The sequence below is a fragment of the Suncus etruscus genome, chromosome 13 (assembly GCF_024139225.1).
Source record: "Suncus etruscus isolate mSunEtr1 chromosome 13, mSunEtr1.pri.cur, whole genome shotgun sequence".
NCBI classification, from domain to species: Eukaryota; Metazoa; Chordata; class Mammalia; order Eulipotyphla; family Soricidae; genus Suncus; species Suncus etruscus.
In genome coordinates, this window is record NC_064860.1 from 75,825,467 (window position 1) to 75,843,326 (window position 17,860).

At 32.2% G+C, this 17,860-nt stretch overlaps 1 non-coding gene across 1 annotated transcript; it reads left to right on the forward strand.

Moving 5' to 3' along the window:
* The first annotated feature begins 17,518 nt into the window (after positions 1 to 17,518).
* On the forward strand, positions 17,519 to 17,625 carry LOC126026724 (U6 spliceosomal RNA). The gene has a single exon (XR_007501944.1). It is a non-coding gene; the product is annotated as a U6 spliceosomal RNA (small nuclear RNA).
* Positions 17,626 to 17,860: the final 235 nt, after the last annotated feature.

Consider the following 17,860-nt stretch of genomic DNA (forward strand, 5'->3'; position numbering starts at 1 on the left):
ACACATATCTATTTAGGTGCACTTCTATGTCACTGCTGTCTTTCATAGATGCACCTTCTTATTTAAGATCTTGTGATCACACAGGCTGGGAGTTGATATTTCTCAAGATGAATACTGAATGTAGGTTTCTGACTTTGATCCCTTTTGAAACACCATTTAGGGACATATCTTACTTCTGTATAACACACAAATACATACACTCATGCTTTCTATCTCCAAACTTGTATGTTTTAAGTCATACTTTAATAATATATAATTTAACAGAATATGCTAAAGATAGAAAATTTAATATTTAGGGAGAAATATGCAATTAAAATACTGCATATGAAAACTCTGCATTACAATATTGTAAACTACTTTTGCTAATTGAAAACTTATTTTTATATTAGAACAGTTATATTTTTCAAAAATTAAATTAAAAAAATTAAGTTGTGGTCCTTAAATTTATTAGAGTATAATTTTAATAACATCCTTATTTTTCTATGTTGTTGTGGGGTCTTGGTAATTTCTGACTTAGATATGGAATCAGACAATTTCCAGTGATGGCAGTTGGTATTAGTAATAAATAACATTTATATAGTTTTCTTCAGCAGTTTGGGCTACAAAATATGTGTATTTTAAGATAGTATATGTTGTTAGTTCAAAATTTTGATTCTGATTTAATAGGAAGTAGATGAACTGACATATCTGACTAACAAAATCCAGAGTAATGTTATAAAGTTCACCTATTTTACTTTTATATATATTTTCCTAATCTCCAAGGCACTTAAACAATTACTTATTTAGCTTACTCTACTATATAAACACATACTCACCAGACTAAAAATAAAGCTGATATTGTTTTCTTAAAATAAATCTATGAAAAACAGTGATTTTGAAGTTCTTTTTCTATTATAAGCTGTAATTACAAAAAAAGTTCTGTGATTAAACTCAATCTGTAACTATAAGACATTTAACATGTAATTTAAAAACATTTTTAATTTAATTTCTTTGACTAATCTATTATACAGAATTTGTTTTATATGCTAAAAATTCCTAATCAGGTGTGTTGACATAGATCACCCTGTTTCTCCTATAAGCATTGGTAATATTTTTATTATAATGGTTTATAGCCTCTTCGAAAATAATTTGCAATAGTTTCAATTCACTGTAAGTTGAATGAATAGCATAAAGAGCTATAGCCCACTAAGACAGTATGTCAGGTTTTGTCAATTGCTCTATAAATGCAATAATAAAATCAATTCTAAATCATCTAATGTAACAAACTATGCCTCTCTATTCTAGTTTCTCATTTTTCCTTGACTTTATGAGCTAACGTTATATAATATATGACTCACTGAAAGAAAAACACAAACACCAGATGATATAACTTATGTAGCATATAAAGAAAACAAGCAAGAGATTAAAAATAAAGTAAAGCAAAAAAAAGTAAAATAAACAGCCCTAATTTGTGGATAAAAAATAAAATTGTGATATGCAGGTGCTTAAAAGTATGACAGTTAGGAATGAGAAATTGGGATTATATGAAGCAATTTTAATATTTTGGTGTTGGGCATAATTTATTAGCACAAATGTAAAATTATAATATAGGTATTATATAAATAAATTATTAACTTAAATAAACAAAATATATGGTTCAGTTATTTTGTAGATTATCCCTTAACTTATATTTTATATATGTCACGACGTGTAATCTCATTCACCAATTTTGGGTCGTGAAAGTATAATTTGATCTCTTTTATTTTAGTCTTATTTTTTCTTTTTCTTTTCTTTTCTTTTTTTCTCTATGGAAGGGGCACAGCCAGCAGTGTGTTACTCCTGGCTCAGCTCAGAAATTGCTCCTGGCAGGCTTGGTGGGGAGGGACCATATAGGATGCCTGAGTTTGAGCCTGGGTCCATACCAGGTTGTCCGCATACAAGGCAAGCACCCTATTGCTGTGCTATAGTCAGGCCCCAATGTTTTCATATCCTATAATATGTTAAGTATATATTTATCATTGCTAAAATTCTGCATGAGATTCACTTTGCTTCTATGGTATTTTTGAAATAATTTGTACAATTCACAAGTAAACACATAAATTATATATAGTTCATTGTACTATTTTAATATCATAAATTTTGTTTTTCTTTGGAGTCAGAATAATTTTTATTAAATTGGTTGTCATATGGTAATTATATAAGTATATAAGTATACCTTTACCTAAATTTTGCATTCTACTATATGGATAAGATTTTTCTGTCATTTCTTTTCCATTTCTTTTCTATATCTTCTTTGTTTTGGGGTTCTTTTTCTTGTTGTTTGGGAGCCTCACCCTGCAGTGCTCAAGGCTTACTTGCTCTGTGCTCAGGAGTTGTTTATGGTGGTTCTCAGGGATTTTTAGGAATGCTAGGGATTGAACACAGTTGACCACATGCTAGGTAAACACCTGGCGCACTACCTTTAGTACTACTTCTATAGTACTATAACTCTGGCCATTTGTCTTACTTGTGAACACTCAAAAATATATTATAGTCATTATTTTATAATATGTTTTTTATCTCCTATCATTTTATCTTCCATCTATCTTTCTATTAGTTAAATACTACTCACTTTAGATATACCTACTTATAACTTTGTTATTTGTTTTGTTGATTAGAAATTTCCAGATGTGGTGGGAGCTCTTTAAACTTACTTCTATATTGTTTTGACTTGTCCTATGATTTTGGGAGACTTTTTATACGTTTCACAATATTATCAGAAATTGGCTCTTTTTGGGTAAAAAGGCTGAGAGAAACCATAATCTACTACCTTTAGAATAGAGGCTCAGGAAAGCAGATTTTATGTCTGAAGGCCGAAGTGATAGCACAGTGGTAGGGCATTTGCCTTGCACAGACCGGGGCTCAATCTCCCACATCCCATATGGTCCAGAAGCAATTTCTGAGCTCAGAGCCAGGAGTAACCGCTTAGTGCTCCTGAGTGTGGCCACAAACTCCCCCCCCCATTAAAAGAAAGAAAGTAAATGAACTGCATTGTATGACTAAAATGATCTCTCTATACAAAGAATTGATGTTATCTTCATTAAAGCGAGGTATAGCTTCATACATTGCCCAAACTGTATTTTTCAATAAAGTGTCCATATGAATCTACTTAATGTACCAAATCTACACAGGCTCAAAAAGCTTTTAATTAACGCTTCATTTATTTTGTCTAAAAAGAATAATATGAGGACGTGACTAAAGACCAACAATAATTGTCTAATTACAAAGCTAGAATTTAAAAAACAAATCAAATTTGATAAATAAAATTTGAAAATCAAAAACTAGAATTTGAAACTGAGTTTTCTAAAGCAAAAAGGCAAAAGTATATGGCATGTGTACAATATATTTCATTCTGAATAGATAAATTTCAAGATCATCAAGGTGTTGTGTATCACTAAAACATCTTGAAGCTTTTTAAACATATTGGGGGTGTTGGCATGCCAAAAATGGTGTAGGAAGAAAAGATAGAGAACTTTATAAATATATGTCTTCAAGGAAGCAGAGAAATCAATTAAGCTCTTTCACTTAAAATTACATTGCAACTTTTGAAGATATAAAACTCAACACACAGTTTCAGTTTTCAGACTAAAAGTAAGACACAAGCATGCTTTAAAACCATCTAAACTTTACTTTGCAAAGAAACAAAATGAAACCTGTTGCAAGATATAAAAGGGTTTTAGGTGTTTTTCTTGCATTTTAATTGACTCTGTTTTGGTTTTCTGGCACCACATATGTTCTCCCAAGCACTTCCAGGAACAGCCTTGAACCTATCAGTTGTGGTCCAACACCTGCTACCCCAAAGAGAATCAGAAGGTACTGGCAAGAGATAAATAAGGTAATGAAAATTCACATCCCATGTGAAAACCAGAATGAAAGTTTCTGTAATATGGCAAAAGACTAAATCAAATTTTTGAATCTAAATACAAGATGTACTCACACCTCCTCCTTCAGACTGGAAGACAAGAATTGACTACAAACATCATTGGTTATATTGGGCTGCAAGCTACATTACATTCTCTTCTAGAGATCACATTTACTAACAGAGGGAGACAGAGAGGAAAAAAGAGAGTGAGAGAAACAGATCTGCATAAGTCTATTTCTTTCCTCTTAAGTGAATCTGACCTATTTAATATGTGGATGAACACTCTCCAGGTGTACTGAGGACCATATTTGATGAAAACCTGTCAGACAACCTAAAAGTAAAGTGTTTTCATGAGAAGGGGATGTGAAAGAAAATGCACAGACACACATAAACCTATACACACCAATTTAAAAGCATTACTGGAGGAGCTCACTAGTCAAGCTCAATTTCCTTAGAAGATGGAGGAAGATTAAGTTCATGAAGCATCAATAACATATAAATTAAAAGTAAGAAGACAATTCCAAAGATGAGTCAAATTAAAACTTGTGATATTTTGAGAAATATATGGAAATCATATTTACACAAAGTTGTTTTTTTTCTCTTCTTTTTTATCTTTTAGATTATGGACCATATCCAGAAGAGTTCAGGAACCACTCCTAGAGAAAAAAATATAGAAAAATTGGGGCCTGAGAGATAGCATGGAAGCAGGGTGTTTGCCTTGTATGCAGAAGAATGGTGGTTCGAAATCTGGCATCCCCTAAGGTCCCCTAGAGCCTGCCAGGAGCGATTTCTGAGTGTAGAGCCAGGAGTAACCCTTGAGTGCTGCCGGGTGTGACCAAAAAAATCATAATTATTAAAATGAACATTATACATTAAAATATGATAGATTTTTAGGGGGCTAAAAACATAGTACCTATGCCCACAGAAAGGCATCAATAATTTGTTGCAAGGACAATAAACTGGCTGTGGAATGGTCAAAGGAAAAACTAGGCAAAAGAAAGATGGAGATTAAGGGAGTCAGAAGTACATCACAACCATGACTCTTCTAAGGTGAAAGAATAATTTTACACAAGTGATATTAATTCCAAAGACAAGATGAAAAGTCAATGTACTTACAGGTTAATTTGTGTGTGTGTGTTCGTGTGTGTGTGTGTGTGTGTGTCTTTGTCTTCAGGCCACCCCTTGTGGTGCTCATGGTTAATGCCTAATTCTGTGCTCAGAAGTTACTCCTGGCAGGCTCAGGGTAACAGGACAAATGCCCTACCCACTGTGCTATAGCTCAAGACCCTAACAGTTAAAATTCAAGAATGCCTAAGAAAGTGATCTCAATAATAAATCTTTTAAAACCTAGGATGATAAATAACAAACATGATTGCTATGCTTGCAAGCTTTATTAGTATTTGCTACTAGTTTCTCATTTACTAGCCCTTAGACACTTTTGTTAGGAAGATTCCAATGAGAATATGATGGTGGTAGTTGAGTGGCTCTGAGGTAAGAGTGTTAGAACTTATTATCTGAACTAGGCAAATGAGAGTCACCACCACCACCAGGTTTCATGGCTTGATTGTATTGGCAATATATAGATAGGTACAGGGCAATAAACTGCTTTGATAAAAAAAAAAAAAACCTTTACCAAATCAGAGTTTAGCAGCCATAGATTTAACTGTCAAATGCAATGCAGATGGACAATAGTAGAAAAACCTTTACCAAATCAGAGTTTAGCAGCCATAGATTTAACTGTCAAATGCAATGCAGATGGACAATAGTAGAATGCAGGAAAGAAGCAGTTTCCACTCTCCCATGAATTAAGAATAAACTTTGTTACTTCTATACTCAACTTTCTCTTAGTAGGAGTTGTAAGGATAACAGACTTAGATAGCACTTATTTTCTGTACTCATGGAACAATGTCTCAAAATAAAAATTAGACTACATTATAAAAATAAGATTAAGGGTTAAAGATTAAAGATTTTTCTCTCCAATTAATGAGATACAGGCAGAAAGTTTTGAACATAAAAAAAATCAATTTATAAGATAATATTGTTTTGATTGCTGGAATTAGTTGAAGTTTGCATCAATGATTCACACTTTGAGATTTTATTCAAAGACATGGCTTTGAAGTTATTCCATTATTTTGGTAGATGAAATAATGTTTTGTGTAAATTTGTGTTCAAATTTCTTTTTGCTTTGTTCAATAATTGATTTCAAATAAAAAACCAATGTGTTTAAGTATCAATATGCAATCATATATACTGCTTCCTATCTTGGACATTGATCTTGCATTTTTATTTTTCATTGTTCAAAGGTTTTCTTTATTCTAAGATTGTAGGGTTTTAAGAATTATTATGGATTTTTTTAACTAATCAATTTGGAAGGGGGTGTCATGCTTTTTATTCTTTGAATATACAGGTCTAAATGAGTTTATAACTATGTATATAATCATTATATTTAATTATTTTAATAGTATTTTATAATTTTGAAGATGGTTACCTATAATACTTCATTGGAGACTTAAAATGTAGCAGTTATTCTTCTTCTAAGAATCACAGTGATGTATCTAAAGATGTAAATAATAATTGTTAGATTATAGTTTTAGCACTTTAGCACTTTAGGTCTCTCTATTCAAGAGAACTTAGCACCTATTATTTTATGTTGATTTTTTTATATAATATGTATTCCTCTCCACTACATATTTTTAAGAAATTGTATTTACTTTAGGTTTTTAACTGTTAGAACTGTGCTCAATTGCTAATTTTATTTTAGTTTTATATATATATAATATATATATATAATTTGTATGTATTTTTTTTATTAATCTTACATGGAGTTGAAAAGTTTTGAAGTATGGCAGAACCATGCTGGTCAGAGAAATGCCATCTTATGTTATTTCTAGTCCTTGTTTCTCCTCAGGCAGAATGAAAGCTCAAGTGTACTAGAATGAAAGTATTTAGATATAAAATCATTTCCCAAAATGGAAGAAAATCATGACAAAACAAACTACTAAAAATCCTTTAATTTTTATTTATTATGGCATACAACCTTTATATAGTTGTTGATGGAAAAGAGAAGATTGGTTCAGAATTTCATTCTAATAGTTTGCATTTTTTAATTTTCAATTAAAAATTAGATTTTTAGACAATATAAGATTGCAATGTTAGCTTATTTGAATGAGGGAGACTATCAAGTAATACTCAGGACATCTAAGGTACCAACAGTAATTCTCAACTGGCTTAGTCAGGGTTTCAGCACAAGTTCCAATATACTGCTTCAGTTTGCAGTTCTGGAGAATGTGGTACCCCTGTGTTGCTTGGAAGAAGTGCTCCAGGTTTGTGTTTGTTTACATTTGTCTTGTTGGAACCAGGTATTGCCTGGAATCAAACTTAGATTTAATGAATGGCAATCCACATTGTAAATGCTGTACTTAGCACATAGCATAATAAATTTTTAATTTGTAAAAGGCCCTTTTATATATGACCAAAAATATCTTAAAACACCATTTTTCTATATTTTGATTACCATATTTTAGAAAAAAATAACAAAAATTGAAGAACAGTGGAAATTATAAAGCTGACCAAGAAAGAAGTCATAATCAAATTTTGTCTCTCTCATAAATATGTATTTGTTGTCCTCTAAACCACCTCAAAAGCAGTCAATTTTGGGAGTTATGAGTCATGCTTATTTTAATATAAGCCAGGAGAATTTTAACAAAGGTTGGTAGATACAATAAATTAGAACATTTCTTTAATATTTTCCTATAAATATAGATTGAATAGAATGTATGAAACATGTGTTAAGATTATAGAATTAATATGAAGTAGCAGGTAATAAGCACTTTTAATCAATTTGTATGATATTGAAATATTAGTAATGGAGAATATATAAGGGTGTAGTAATGGTAATGATGATTATAGTAGTTTGGAGACTACACAACTGTTAGAATGCATGCTAGTGGTGTGTTTACTTCAGGCTACCACATAGTCTCCTGAACATTATTAACATGTGAATGCCTGGAGGCCTGCAGAGCTCCATTTGGTGGCTGGGAGATCCCTGGCATTACTGGGAGGCTCCATGAAATGGTAATATAGGACCAGAACAACCTTGAATTCTCAGGCCTTTGCACCATACCAATAGTCCAATTGGCCAAAAATCTCAATATGCAACCTGGTGTTCCTGAATATAACTTGGGAGTCCCTCTTTTACTATAAAAGAGAACAAGTATACTGCTAAAGAGAGAGTTCTACAGACTGAATAAATGCTTTCAATCGAAAAGCTAGAGGCCATGATTTAATCCCATGCATCAATTGTTTTCCTTAAGCCTCATTGTTCCCCTTAAAACTTAACATCACTGGGTATGATCCCTAAGTGCACAGCCAAGGTAGTTTTTATGCACTACCAGGAATGACTAAAAACAAAAATTTTGTTTTACATTTCAAACTCTAAACAAAATTTATTTTATTAAAATAAGTTATCACTTAGAGTAGAATAGAAAATGATAAATTCATGAATGAATTCTATTCTTTAATTAAGGTGGGGTAGAAGTTTTTTCTAAAATAATCATACCATATTTGTCATAAAGGAAAAATAGGGAAATTCTTCATTTTTCTGAAAAGCATAAAGGTCAAAGAGGAAGAGAGAGAGAGAGAGACAGAGAGAGAGAGAAATAAAGAGAAAAAGAGAGAGGCTGAGTAGAATATCTCAGTTCAGTTCTCTTAACAACACATGCTCCCTGACCATAGACCCTGTGCACAGAGCCAGGAGTAGAATCTGAACACCACCAGGCATGGCCCCAAATATAAATTAAAAAAATAAATATTATAATTGAATTCTTTACAACCTGTGGTTATTTGCAAATAATACATATAACAAGACATTACCAATACATATATTGGAATTTTAAAATTTTTCTTTCCATAATACTGCTTTTAGAAGAAGACTAAGTATGGAAAATAGAGTACAATTTTATTTTATAGCACAGCTATAAAAAATATTAATGTATTAACATGTTCTATATATTGATTATGTAATGAGTCACATGATTTGTATAATTCTCAAAAAGCAGGTTAATAAACTTAATCTATAAATAATAATATTTGACATAAACATACTCATAACCAGGTTATGTTCTGCATTATCAAAAACATAAAAGATAATAGCAGTTCTATTTAATATGCACACCAGAAAATCAATAGTTTAAATAAAATATATTTGTACAATATTGTTCTGCACCACATTTAGAATTATTTAAGTAGAAAAATATTTAGAACATCCTAAAAGTTTGACAAAACCAAAATGTTGGACAAAATAAAAGTTGGACAATACCAAGGAATGTTAGAATATCCTGGTGTTGGAACTGGAAGTGGAATCATGCATGCCTGAAACCTTATTATAAATAAATTTAAAACATGATGTGTAAATTTTAAAAATTAAATAAATAGTAAATCAAAATAGGCAAACTAACTCCTATTAAACTTTAAGTGCATATATTTTGTTTTTAGTTTTATCTCAAGCAAACAGAACATTTTTTAAGCTTGTCAAAGGGTGCAAGTTTTCAAGTATGTATCTTGAAGCTATCTAAGCAGCACATGAACAGGCACCAGGAAGAAGCAAGAAGTTTCTCAGGAATATGTTTCATCAAGATACCATACTATATTATTTCTTCTAAAGACATAAAATATTTCATAAGAATACCAAAACATAACACCTGCTTTCTGCTAGCATCCTACTTGCATTAATTTTGAATCTGACAGATAAAGTCTATGGACAAGTGTAAATCTTGCAGGAAATATGAATACCAGATGTGGTGATTACTAACTTTTCTATCTCATGTGCATCATTCTCTGACTGAAGATCATCCTTTGTAAAAAAAAATGCCTTGCTAAGAATCAGCCCAAAATTAAAATTTTGATATAAACATATGGATTATTATACTTACAGCATACGAATACAACTTTCTCAAATCTTTTAAACTTTGAAAAATAATGGGCATCTAACAAATGCTTATATATCACAACAATCTGATATTTATGTATATCAACTATATTAATATATGTATGTAAATTAAATGTTTATTTTGAAGATACAGTAGGTAAAATAAAGTGAAATAATATAATAATAAAGTGATTATATGACCTGGGAAAATAATTTTTTAAACTTATTTAAACACTGACTTATAGTTGGAGCACTAACTGTACTGACAACATCACAACAATGATAACTAGAAAGAAAAGTAGAATGCCTGTCCCAAAAATAGACAGGGGTGGGGGAGGAAGAAATGGGGAACATTGATGGTGGGAAAGGTGGTGAAAAGCAGTGTACATTCGATGATTAAAACCCAGCTACAACATTTCTGTATACATGGTGATATGGTGAAAAAAAAGAAAGAAAGAAAGAAAGGAAGGAAGGAAGGAAGGAAGGAAGGAAGGAAGGAAGGAAGGAAGGAAGGAAGGAAGGAAGGAAGGAAGGAAGGAAGGAAGGAAGAAAGAAAGAAAGAAAGAAAGAAAGAAAGAAAGAAAGAAAGAAAGAAAGAAAGAAAGAAAGAAAGAAAGAAAGAAAGAAAGAAAGAAAGAAAGAAAGAAAGAAATGGAAAGAGAATGCATCCATGTTCAAACTTATGCATATATGTTTATAAACACTACATTCTTATTTGCTGACTCTAGAAATAAAAATAGTTGTTTTTATTAGGTGAATAGATAAACAAGCCCTGTAAATTCACACAATGGCTGTTAGATTTAAATGGATCTATTTATGTAATATCATAAAATAAAAATGCATAAACTACTCAGCTAAGAGTTGGGAATTGGAAAATATTAAGTAATATCTAATATTTTACAAAAACTTAGTATAAAGATATAAGTTAGATATAGTAAATTTTTATTATTTATTGAATATTTCATTAATCTAAAGATTTCTAGAGTGAATTTTAGTAACTGCAGATAAGTATTCAGAAAAAATATTTTCAAGGATAAAGACAGTCAATTTATAATACCAAATGAATAAGTTCATAAGGAGAACATATCAGTTTAAAATACTGATAAAACAGCAAAAAGAACTAGACAAAATCAGACATACTGTAAGAAATTTTAATACCACTATATCAATCATTTTAAGAACAGCTATTGAGAAATGCCTTAAGGACATAGAAACCTTGAAAAACATTATCAACCAACTTGATTTAAGTGACATTTATAGACGATTCCATATAACAAAAAGCACATACTCAACTGACTGTAGAAAAGACCAAGAGAATATAATCTCAGTCACAAAAAAATCAATCAAGTTTAAAAAATTCAATCATAAAAACATTATATTCAAACATATAAACAATCATATAAAATATTTTATCGCAGAATCAAATTGAAATTTATAAATATAGAAAATGTTTCAAATATTTAGATATTATTGAAAGTAAGACTTTCCAAATAACTCATGATTTGAAAATAAATTAGGAATTATTTTATACTAAAGAATGTATATATGAAAAAATTAAAATATGTCACGTATACTACAGGAACACTTAAAATATAGTTTATAATAGGGGCCGGAGAGATGGCACAGCGGCGTTTGCCTTGCAAGCAGCCGATCCAGGACCAAAGGTGGTTAGTTTGAATCCCGGTGTCCCATATGGTCCCCCGTGCCTGCCAGGAGCTATTTCTGAGCAGACAGCCAGGAGTAACCCCTGAGCACTGCCAGGTGTGACCCAAAAACCAAATATATATATATATATATATATATAGTTTATAATAGCAAGCACCTATATTAGAAAGAAAGAAATATCTAAAGACTATTGTCAGCTTTCTCTCAGAATCTGGAGGAAGGAAGGAGTAAAGGAAGGAGGGAAGGAAGGAATGAAAAAGAAAGAAAAAAAAGAAAGAAGAAAGGAAAGAAAGTGAGAAAGAGAGAAAGAAAGTGAGAAAGAAAAAGAAAGAAGAGAGAGAAAGAAGAAAGAAAGAAAAAAGAGAGAAAGAAGAAAAAAAGAAAAGAGACAGAAAAGAGAGAAAGATAGAAAGAAAGAATGAAAGAAAGAAAGAAAGAAAGAAAGAAAGAAAGAAAGAAAGAAAGAAAGAAAGAAAGAAAGAAAAAGAAAAAAAGAAAAACTAAAAATTAATAATTTTATTATAAAAATAAAATATCTAGGAAAAATCAGATGAACTTAAATTAAATAAGGCAATTTTAAACACTCATAGTGTAATCTACTTGACTCTAAAATGTACAATTTTTTTCCATGAAAACTAAGAAACACATAAGATATAATTATAGAGACTTTTATTTTTCGGGCACACCTAGGTGTGCTAAGTGCTTACTCCTGGCTCTACCATCAATCATGGAATATTCATGGAAGGACTTAGGCATTAGATGTGGTGATTGACTAGGGCTAGTCTGTTGAAAGGCTACTCAACTATGTATAATATAAATTCCTGTCCACAGAAAAAATTTATAATAACAAACTCATAATACAACTCAAATGTGTATCACCAGGAGAGTCAATAAATAATGGTATATATAAACATAAAATATTATACAATATATTTGAGTCTTAGGCATATATATATCTACATCAGTGTCAACTCTCATCACTAGTGTTCCCATATTCCATCATCATCCCTTGGTTCCCTAGCCCACAACACCCAACCTCTGCCTGCTACCTTGACAGACACATTATGAAGTTCTGTGGTTGCACCTTAGATCTCATGTTCTCAGGGTCATTAAGTCTGTGCTTTATGTCTATAACTATACCACTCTCTCATCTCACCAATATAACATTCTCCCTGATTCCTGTTTCCTCATTACTTCACTTCTCATTTTCTTCCTTCCTGATTTTAATTATTTTTCTCTGTTCTCTGCTCCCTGAGCTCTAGAGTAAGGATGGTCTAAATAAAAAGAGAGGCCATCCCCTCTATACTCCATTATGTTTCTTCTAGTCATTCTATATACACCAGATAAATGAGATCATCTTGTGTTTGGATATAAAACTAAATTTTTTAAGGAAATAATCAACTCTGAGATGAATATTGTCACCATAATGTTAATTTCATTTCACAAAATGACATCATAATAGTTAAATGCTCTTAAGAAAGAACTCGCTTAAAAATTACCGATTTAAAGTCAAATATAGCTGCCTGGATTAGGTACAGAGAAATATAGAAGTTGGAATTTCCCAGGATAGTGCTCTAACTTATGAAAGAAAATAAAGTGTGATAGAAACAAAACAAAAGGTGAAGCTACTCATAGTTGCTTCTAAATTATCATCTAGAGATCAGAGAGATAGAGCAGGGGCTAACTGGTTAATGTGATCACCTTATACATAGTTGTATATATACATATACAAAGAGCTCCCATATGTATGTGTGTCTGTGAATGCATAGAGAGAGAATGAGAGAGGAGACAGAGACACATAGGATAAGAAAGAACTAAAAGAAATAAAATTGAGATGGGCACTTTCGAAGTCCTAATTTGTATGGCCATAGCTGAACATCTCTGTTTTTTTTTTTACATTGACATCCCCATAGGGATGCATCATATAACATATAAAGTTATCATAGAACAACCTAATTTTAATAAATAATATCAACAGGATGCTCAGCTAGCAACACAGTTTAGTAAACCCTCAGACAATGGCATAATGACCTCATTGTGAGTTATGACAAATGTCACAAATTTTCTCTTAATGAAATTTTTAGTTTAATTTTTAATACCATTTAGTTGTAAAAAGCAATACTGATTAAATTATTTGTACCTGCTAACAGACAGGATTGGAGGAGGGTGGGGATAATGGTGGAAAGAACGTTGTTATATTGTTTATGGGATTGGATCATTTAATGTCAGGTATAACTGCATTATGAGAAACTTTGTAAGCCACAGTGTTTAAATAAAAACTTATTTTAGAAATAAAGTTTAACTAAACATAAAAAAAGATATAAGATCAGCTGAAGAGGCTAAGAAATTGAATTTTGGATTTCTCCAGAGAGTTAAATTGTTTTAGAAGAGACAGTGTGGGAAAATTACAGTAATAACTGAAAAGAACAGTTTAGTGTGTATAAAGAAAAAAGGAAGGAGCCTTCAGACTCCAGTCCAAATTAATTTATAGATAGCAACTTTCTGATAAAGAAAATATTTTGGAAAACCAGTGCCAGAATACTATTAGAGAATGCTCAGCAAATAGACATTATTCACTTTTCTCCTCTTCAATCCCAAAACACATAGAGACTTTTTGTCCACTACCCACTTTTTTTTTTCTCTTTGTTTCTGGGCCACACCTGGCAATACTCAAGGGTTAGTCCTGGTCTGTGCTCCAAAATCACTCCTGGCATTGTTGGGGACCATAAGGGATGCAGAGGATCCAACCCAGGTTGGCCATGTGCAAGGTAAACTCTCTACCCATAGTGCTATAGCTCTGGCTCAAACACTACTTTTAATTTTTAAATAAATTTTATTGTGACCAATCTGAATTATAAGTCTTTCACAGTTATAGTTAAGGTACATAGAGACAGTGAATTAGGGCCATTCCCAACACAAGTGTTGTCCTTCCTCCACCGCAGTTCCCAAGTTCCCAGCTTCCATCCCATACCTCCCCTCTTTGCCTACTGAACTGCTAGTACAACAGGTCCCTTTTGTATATAATTTATTGTAGATTGGGTATCTTGATTCTGTTGTCATTGACTTTAGATTTGGTGGTTAGGTCTGATCATTTTTTATTTCCACTCAATGTTCATGTTATTGTTGGCTCCTGGTACCATCTCCCACTTTTTCCCCTCAATTTATGAGGCAGAACAAGATAATTCAAGTTCTACTTTTTAATGCCACTGATACATATGCTGTAAGAGAAAGTGTGTAATTCCTATACATGTAGACAGGATAGACACCACACCAATTATGCTAAGATGATCAACCGCTTAGTCATATTTTTCTCTTAATTCTCTCCTATAGAATGCCTTATTCCAAACTCCAGTGTTTAAATGTATTACTTGAGAGTGTCAAGACCCACGCCCAGGGTGTGCATCATCCTATATCTTTAATAAATATCTTTACTATTTTCTATTTTGTATTGTTCTTTTATGTTATATCAATCAAAGAACCATGCTCTACAAGTTCAGGCCCTGCATTCCTTCATTCCTTATAAAATGATGATAAAATGGTGATGTTTTTGCTTTTTATTATCACACCATGCAATACTCAGGGTTTACTCCTGACTGCACTCCTTGCGTGTAAGAGATCGCTCCTTGCAGTGCTCGATGGACAATATAGGATTCTGAAGATTGAACTTGGGTCAGCTGCATGCAAGGCATGTACATATCCGCTGTATTATCTCTCTGGCTCCCAAGAGACAAGTGTTTAACAAAGGAATATTTGAAATTAAAATCTGGAATATGATATTTTAGATATGTTTTCTAATACATATAGGATTGAGAAAATAATACTAGGTTGAATGAGCACCGTGGTCAAGAAAGTCAGGTTATAAAAATATCATCTTCCAGGTCCGAACAGTAGTAGAGCAGGTAGAGCATTTGCCTTAAACATGCCTTGCCTAGCATCCAGAGCTTGCCAGAAGTGATCCCTGAGGGCAGAATCAGGAGTAAGCCTTGAGCACCACCAGGTGTGGCACAAAAACAAAACAAAATGAAAGTCTTCTCATTTACATAAAAATCATCAACACGTGGTATTTGACAATAGAAGCAAGGCATTCCTTACAGGAGATGCTGTTTTGTTATGGGGACTGAGACAATTATCGATAGTGGTAAGTACAATAGGGCAACAACAAAATTAATGCTTACTACTGTCTTCTATCTATAAGAAAATTTAACTTAAGGAAAAAGAGGTCTTAAGAAATACCACATATCAAGCAATATTCTCAGGCCAAAGAGACAGCACAGTGGTAGGGAATTTGCCTTGCATGCGGATAACACGGGAAAGACCGGTGCCAATTCCTGTCATTCCATATGGTCCCCCAGCCTGCCAGGGTGATTTCTGAGTGCAGAACTAAGAGTAATCCCTGAGGGTCGCTGAGTGCGGCCAAAAACTAATCAATCAATAAATAAAGTTAAAAAATATTCTCACAACAATATTAGGTTCTATGGTATGATTAGGGACTGGAGGTAAACAGTGTTCTTATGGAGAATATAAAATTCTATTAGAGAATAAAGTAAAGGAATTATTCAGAAAACGGTTGAAAATATGATGATTTTTGGTACCAATGTACTGTGTAGAACTCTTTTTTTCTACTTTGTGTAATATGGATGACTGAGTGATAGAGAACTAGAAATGTGGGGCCTCAAGGACATTGAAAAGTAGATGAAGAAGAACTGAGACTATTTCTCATAGTCACAAGAATAATCAGAATAGACATGTGTGTCTGTTATTTTTAGTAGTTTTAAGACAGAAAGGAGAGGTAAAGCCATGATTATTGGAGTATTTAGATTAGTGTAGCTCAATAGACTTCTATTCCTTTTTTGTTGTAAGAAAAAATAATAAGATATATTAAATAAGAATAAAACAATAATAATAAATAAGAATGATAACAAAATAATAAGATATAAGATCTTGTATTCATATATTTACTTGACATCTGTGAAATGAGACTGAAAACCCTTCTATTTAGTCAACTGGATTTTTCTTCATTCCTACCGATTGGCTTACTTTCATTGCAAAATGACATTCACACCACTACTTAAATACCTGACAGATTAACTCTGTGGCTCTTTCTCATTAGAATTTTATTTTGGTTCTCATCAACTACAAATACTGAGTTAAAATATTTCCTATAATGTATACTACTTTTTGTTATTTTCTTCATTCTGATGCCATAATTCTATTATCTTTACCTATACATTGCCTTAATAGATTATCATCTAAGGATCAGAGAAGTTATACAACAGGTAGGGTTTTTACCGTGTACACTCTCCAGAATCAAATGAATATGGTTTCCCAAGCACTACCCAGGATTGATACTTGTGTTCAGGGCCAAGACAAACCCCTCAGGACCACTCATTGTGGTTAAAAAAAAAAGAAAATTGAAATCTCTTTTAACAATTCTAGAAGCCTGAGCAAATGTAGGTTATTTGCCTTACATTTGGCCATTGGGTTCAACCCTAAACATCCGTATATTTCCTCGAGCACCTCCTATAGTAATCCCTGAGTTCAGAGCATGAAGTAAGCCCAGAGCATTGCCAGGTATGACCCTGCAAACAAACAAACAAGGTAACCATACAAATTTAATAATTCTTCAAAGGAAAATATACAATCTGGTTTACATCTTCACAAGACACATAATTCATTTATATCAAGAAGGACCAAAATGTGTATCATTTTATTAACCACTATTATCTTCTTTTCTGAATAAACGAGTATAGTTTTGTAGATATAAATAAAAACTAATTTATTTTCTTCTGAATTTTAGGCAAAATATTTCATTACTGTTTATAATACTATATGTGTTTTAAGAGTATAATTTCACATCTATCAAAATAATACTTAAGCATGGCAATTGGTATCTATACACATTAATCCAATGATAATCTTACTACCAGCATGTTTATGTAATTCATTGAAATTTACACAGAAATTTCATGTTATGTTACACTTATTATTGAATATGACATTTCTATTATGAGAAAACTAATAAACATAGTATGAAATAACATCATTGGGTGCTCGCTTCGGCAGCACATATACTAAAATTGGAACAATACAGAGAAGATTAGCATGGCCCCTACGCTAGGATGACATGCACATTCGTGAAGGGTTCCATATTAAAAAAAAATAACATCATTGGAATCTACCTTCTTGTAAAATCACCCCATGCACTGTATCTCAAATCCCAGACAAATGAATCTGAATCAGGGGCACCCAAGAAATCATCCAAACCAGGCTGATGGTGAAACACGTATAGTTTGGCAGTCTTCTACTAGTATGGAGCACCCTGCCTGCCAGATCTGCCATGCTTTTATTGAGTACAGAGATCACCTCTGGGTGAGGCAGTAAACTCACTC